Raw genomic sequence first — 7,040 nt, forward strand, 5'->3', positions numbered from 1 at the left:
ATCCAGATGACACTATCGGAGATCTCATACTCATAAACCCTCGCCATTGATCGAACTCCTGACACCATCATAAATTGAATCCTTTGACCCCCACATTTGTAATCATCTTTCAATTTATCAATAATATATGTATTTATTCAGATTGATTCACTCCAAAGTCCCACTAGCACAACTGATTGAGGATGAGCCTTGTTAGAAAGGCAACCTAGGATCGAACCTCATAAAGGATGTTGCATCTGTGCCAGGGAGAGGAGACACTCTAAAATACCGTCAGCTTAGGGATGGTGTGGCCCAGGTCGGGTGTGATCCTCGGGTGAATTTGATGGCTTAGATGCCCTTGGGTCACAGTTTCTCAAGCCATGGGTTAAGCCTGGATAAACACATATCACTTGAAAAAAAAAATTGCTATGTTAAAGGTAAATATTATTTTTTTTGAAGAAAAGAAGGTTGAGGATTCTTAATTCCAATTGCATTTAGAGTCATGTTTATTACATTAAATAGTATGTTTATTTTGGAATATGATTTCCATAATTTAAATTTCATAATAGATAATTATTATATGGGATTTAATCTCCATGAAATATCTATAAAATATTTTTAGTAGTCACAATATTCTTGAAAATTGTTTTAAAAGTAGTTATGACATTATACTTGTGTTATTAAACTCTTATTACTTATTGTTGTTTTATTATGTTTACTTAGAAAAATAAAATAACAAATTGAGCATTGTTCACACTCCAAACAGAAAATCGCATTATTATTTCATAGACAGGTATAGGTTACATATATAGCTTATAGATTATAGATTTATCGAAATCTAGATCCTAAGAAAGTGGATTTGATTAGCTAAAGAAGTAACCTAGAAACTCACAATTACAACCTGTAATTCACATGTAACACATATGGAAGCATTAGTTCCAAGTCCCTCCCTTAATGCTTACATGTCAAATATTAAAATCACAAATTACAATAATAATTGATCTTTTTCTTATTAGTCTTCATTAGCACTTACACCTGGTCTTGAATCTCATAGACTATTCTCTTTCTTTAACCACCAGATTTGAAATAACATTTCATCCATTGAAGACACAATTGTTTTTTATCATCATTAATGTATTTGTAGGATTAATGATTCTTTAATACCCCGAAAAATACCCGATACTACATCACTCTATGGACCTACTTCCATCTATAAAAATTCAACAAACTATAATTTTAACAATTATATAGATAAGTGGTCTAAGTATTGATTGTATTCAAAAGTCAATCATACAACTTGACATTTTTGGCATACAAAAAATTACATACACACAAATATAACTTGTAACTAATGTTCTTAAATCACCGAAGAACGGCAAGAAACATTAACTTCTACTAATTATTAGCTTCCATTTCATTCATGCACCACACAATAAAACTGCATATAGGAATCAACAATAAATTGTTGCATAGTATTTTTCTAAAATATTAGAGAGAGACCAGGGCTCCCTAATAGGCTTGATGATTAGTTATCCACATTGCATGCACACTACTCAAAACCTTTGAGAAATGAAAGCAGATACTTCCAATCCTTATAATTCCCTTCCATAGATATCACATGGTGTATCTATAGTTCGCCTAGAAAAACACTTTCAAAACATACTTTAAACTATATATCCATGCCAATATGACCAGATCTATGCTAATTTTGGCTTCTTCACAACAAATCTATCCACAATCAAACTTCACACAACATCCATAACACTAGATCTTCACAATTCTCCTTTGCATGCAACTATCCACAATCCACACACAAAAAAATCACACATTTACACTAACCTATTGTTAAAATAAATTACCATCACATTTCTCTCATATTTCTAGGCCCTCTCATAGGGAATTAATCCCAAAGCTCCAACTCTGATACCAACTTAGAAAAATAAAATGAGAGACTGAACATTGATCACACATAAACATAAATCACATTAATATTTCATAGAAAGTTAGATGTTACATATATAACTTATAGATTATGGCTTCCTAGCAATCCAAATCCTAGGAAAGTTGATCTAATTATCCTAAGATAATAACCCAGAAAATCACAATTATAATGAATAATACACATGTAACACTCATGTAAGCATTACTTCCAAGTTATTTTTCTGGTTATTTTTTTGTTACATTGTATATATGTTTAATTCATATATTAAATATTTTTATAATTATTAGTAACAATATTAATTTAAAATAAAATTATAACTATCTTGACTCAAACCTTTTCTGGTACAGAAGATATGAATCTTAGAAATGTTTTTCCCTTTCAATTTCAGTTTTATGGACGTAGGTGGTTTATGAGAAGTGCATCCACTCCTTTACTCTAGAAGATTATATTAGCCTTAGGGATAAACCTCAGGTTAATATATCTATTATTCGGCATGTTGTCCTCAACTCTTTCAACATTATTTCTTTTTTCCTTACTTGGAAGGTTGGTAATGGAACAAAGACTTTTTGAGACAAGGCCCATGGCTTGGTTGTAGTATTTCCCATCCCCTACCTTAGGCCTCGATCGGCCAATTCAAAGACAATGGGTACTCTCACCTTGATCATATCAACAATCCAGCTATGATTACTGTATGGTGTCAAGGGTGGTTATCTGTAAGGGCTTTGCAGATAGGGTTGGAATATTGGGATGTCTAGAAAGAATATTTAGAGGCTTTATATGCCACCCATATAAGATTGTTTCATTCTCACAATGAATTGGGTTGGGTCCATTCTCTAATAGGAATTTACACTCCAAAGGTGGGGATACCTTCACCTAAATATGGAAGCTTCTACTGAAGATGGGGAATGATGGTGGAAAGGTGTTTGGAAACTGAATTGTCTGACAAAATCTTGTCTCTTTATGTGGTACATCCTTACTAAAATTGTGCCTACTTGGGACAAGATGCAAAGGAATCATAAGATTGGTCTTGGTTGGTTCATGCCTTGTAAGAATGATGGTGAATCCATTGAACACCTATTTGTTGACTGTCTGTTTATTTGTAAAATACATAACATATACGACTCTTTCTTTTGGTCATGATTATTCATGGAGTGGAAAATGTTTTTAGGAGAGGTGGAGAGGTAGAGTACAAAATGAGAATACAAAACCATTCAAATCCCTACCTCTTATCATTTTTTAGGGAACATAGTTAGAAATAAACAAAGACATTTTTCTAGATGTATCTTCTTCTCTGCATCAAGTGGTTGCAGATGTTATTTACATTCTGTCTCATTTCCCTCAATCTGTTACTATCCCCATATCTAGAATTGGTATTCAAGAGGAGCCTAATAGTTTTCATCCTTGTGGCTTCTTTGATGGGGCCACATAAAGGGATGAATATATGTGTGGAGGGGCCTTTATTTTATTCTTATCTGAGAAACACTTTTTCAAAGCTTCCTTGGTGTTGATGGTGTTGGATGCCACCAACAGGTGAGGGGGTATCCTCGATACGAAGTCCAAATTAGACCTCACACCATTTGGGATAGGAGCCTCGTCTGAAATATGTGCATGACCACCATTATAGTGATATTAAGGATATGCCTTGGCTACAATAACAACACAAGAGATCATACACATGATTTCTAATAGAAAATATTCATTATTTTACATGAAAAATAGTTCATAAGATAATAACTATCATGAAACCATATAACAACACTGTTGGGCATGGAATCCCCCCACATCATGTTTTGGGGCTCAAAGCCCAAGTTTTGAGTAATATTATTGTAAAGCCCCACGAATTGCAAGCGCGGAGCGCGAATTGTATGTTAGAGTCATAGGGTTTTCCGCCCTAAGTTTTGAATGTAGTGTCGGCCTACCCATGGTCCGCAGACCATGGGATTGTATAAATAGAGCGAGGCTCTAAGTTGTAAAAAAGGGGATGGAATCTGATAGATAGAATAAGATAGCGAGCATAGAGCAAGAGTCTAAGTATCTTGGGTCGTAGTAGTAGGAAGAGGCTCTGTAGTTGAGTGCGTAGAGGCCTAGTAGAGTCTGCAGTTGAGTGTGTGGACCCCTACAGCTGAGTGCGCAGGGCGGAGTCAAGTCTGTAACAAAGGAGGAAGAATAATAAAGAGAAGTTTTATTTGAATTCCATGTATTTGTTCTTGTGTTATTACATGTGTGATATCATTTGCAATTATACTATTTAGTTACTGCGTGCATTTGTATGAATGGTGAATATTGTTAAGTATAACTGAAAGCATACAGATAAACTAAGTTAATCAACTAATATCGGGTTACTGATAAGGACTTGGGTAATAACATTGTTCGGCCCCTGAGTAGGGTTGCATGAAGGCAGTATCTCAGGCTACGAGGTACTGATAAGTGTGTGTAGTGACGTGCGTGCATGATCGAACCACGGACCACTTGGAACCCATCAGACATCCCTAGGGTGCGGAAACCTGGTTCTAGCACCCTCCCATACTACTTCGGGTGAGACCTCAGTCCGTGCTCCATAGACTGTTGCCGAAAGGGCTAGTAGTACCAGGATTTGTTTGGCTAAATCATCTCTAAACCTGGGTCAGGCCCCAACAAGCCAACAAATGGTTTCATTTCTGGGACAAAGATCTGCATAAGGGATGTTTGATGTCGTGTCACTGGAATCCAATGAAGAAAGAAATTGAAGGGCGGTTACACAAAAAGATTCATGAGTTCGCGGCGCAGGAAAACAAGAATCCGCGAGTATCAAAGGAATAGTGGTTGGAGCACTACTTATATACATAAATCCATGAAATTTTCTTTGCATCCTTTCCCTCTAAGTTGTATGAGTGGATCGCAAAGCTAGCAGATAGTCAGGGAAGGTGTAGGCTTGACAAACCGATTGTGTGGACTCCAGAATTAGTGCGCAAACTAGAAGCATCGGAAGATAAGATCACGCGTGCTGTGGACCATTGGCTCGATCAAATTATAGGGGGGTTTATCATCGAGTTTGCAGTAGACGCGACAGTTAGCTATAGCAAGGCGGAACGACGCTTCCTCAAAGGATCCAGAGGTAAGTACATTAAATATTTGAACACTTGGATTAAGATGTTATTGTATGAAAAGTAGGCTATGTGAATAAATTTATGTTTGGGGCTACGTGAAGTGGGAGGATGTATAGAAATGAAGGTAGCGTAGAGATAGAAAATAGCCCCTTGATTTCGCCTCGGTGGGAAAGCAAGGAAGAGCTCGCGAAAGTTTCTCCAAGAAGCGCGGTCAGTCTGATAATGCAACGAATTCCATGCCTACCACCTCAACCTACACCACCACCAGTCTCACCATCTTCACCTCCATCTCTGCCCACACCACCTCCGCCACCACCACAGTTCAATATGGCGAGCGTGATAAAATTTCCGGTATTCAAGGGAGTGGGGAACGAAGATTCGGACCAATTTTGGTTTGTGGTAAGGGCCGTATTGGAAGCACAAGGAGTCATGGAGGATAATATAAAGAAGGCAACGTTGGTGAGTGCGTTGTAGGATCGCGCACTGACATGGTACATTAAGCATTCTAATGACCATCCAAATGTGGGGATCGTGGATATCTAGGTCGCACTGAACAGGGAATTTAACAGGCCAAAATCAGAGACACAATCGATTATCAAGTTTAAGGAGATCGTGATGCTTCCAGGCAAGACCCCATGGGATCTAGATCAGAGACTGAAGAGTATGATTCGTGAAGCCAACATGACCTTGACAGATGGGTAGCACCGCACATGGTTTGTAGCATCACTAACACTGCATCTAAGGATGGCGCTGTCGCAGCAGAAGTTATCCACCCAGGCTGAAGCTTTGGAGATTGCAATGAGACTGCACAAGACCCCAATAAAAGATCCTAGCCTGGGAGTCCAACAAATCCATGTGCAACTGCAAAATTTGTGTTTGGAAATGTAAAGTTTGAAACAGGACAGGACAACTCGCCCAGAAGCGTGCAAGGAGGTATGGTGGATAAGATGCAAAGGCCAGGGGCATGACAAGGACCATTGTCCAGTGTTCGTGAACTACTTAGTGGGAGGAGGGTTGATGCCATTAAGACCAGAGGCACAAGCAGGACCAAGTGCGTCACCTGCATTATGGTGTGAAATCTTTCAGATAGGAGGAAAACATGCTACGATAATTGTCATCTATTGCAAAAGTATACATAGATGTCCTAGCAATTGTTATGTAATTTTTGTAGGTCAGTAGACCATGATGAGCGCACCTGCAAAAGTTACGAGATGATGATGGATCAGACTCCTGCCTACAGAGTGCAGACCGAAATGCGAGCCCTCGACCCAAATGGAAGAATGGTGCGCATTGGATTTCAGGGGCACGGACGAGGTCGAGGTGGAATGGGACCAGGAAGGGGTCGCAGACAACTAATTTGTTACAATTGTAGAGGGCCAGGGCACTATGCCTATGATTGTACGAATTTGACAAGAGAATCATGTTTATACTATACTCATTTTGATCATGAGATAGAGGAATTCCCTACACTGATAGCAAGGCTGCGTGATAAAGGGATACTCCAGCCTCCCCCGACTCAGAATTTGCAAATGATGAGGTCTGAACCGCGTGAAGAGGACCCGAATGTAAACATAGTGCTCCAAAGCGGTATCACGACAAGAGATGACAAAGGTAAGTAGCTTGAAGAAAGTGTGTGGGTTTGCAAGGCTCCTACAAAGGAACCTGAATTTGATTTGGAGCGTGCGAAGGAGACATTCATGGAAGCTAAGAAGAGCTTCACAGAGGCCTCCACTTCAGGTAGTAAGGATCACCTAGAGCCGGAGATGGATCCTTCAATGATCACTACCTTTCTGGAGACATGTATGAAACTATTGCATGAAAGAAAGGCTGTGAAAGGGCTACAAGAACTTATCACTAGGTGTGCTAGGTCAAGAGAACTATGCGTAGTCTGAAAGCTCGAAAAGCACACATCACGAACAGGAAGGGAAATGAGATTGACTGTGAAAATCGAGGAGTATGAAATGGATAAAGTACTTCTAGATCTAGGATCGGATGCGAATGTGCTACCAAAGCAGACATGGGAGTGCATGGGC

The sequence above is a fragment of the Pinus tabuliformis genome, chromosome 1_2 (assembly GCF_031772625.1).
Source record: "Pinus tabuliformis cultivar Carrire ecotype Pingquan chromosome 1_2, CPIR1, whole genome shotgun sequence".
NCBI classification, from domain to species: domain Eukaryota; kingdom Viridiplantae; phylum Streptophyta; class Pinopsida; order Pinales; family Pinaceae; genus Pinus; species Pinus tabuliformis.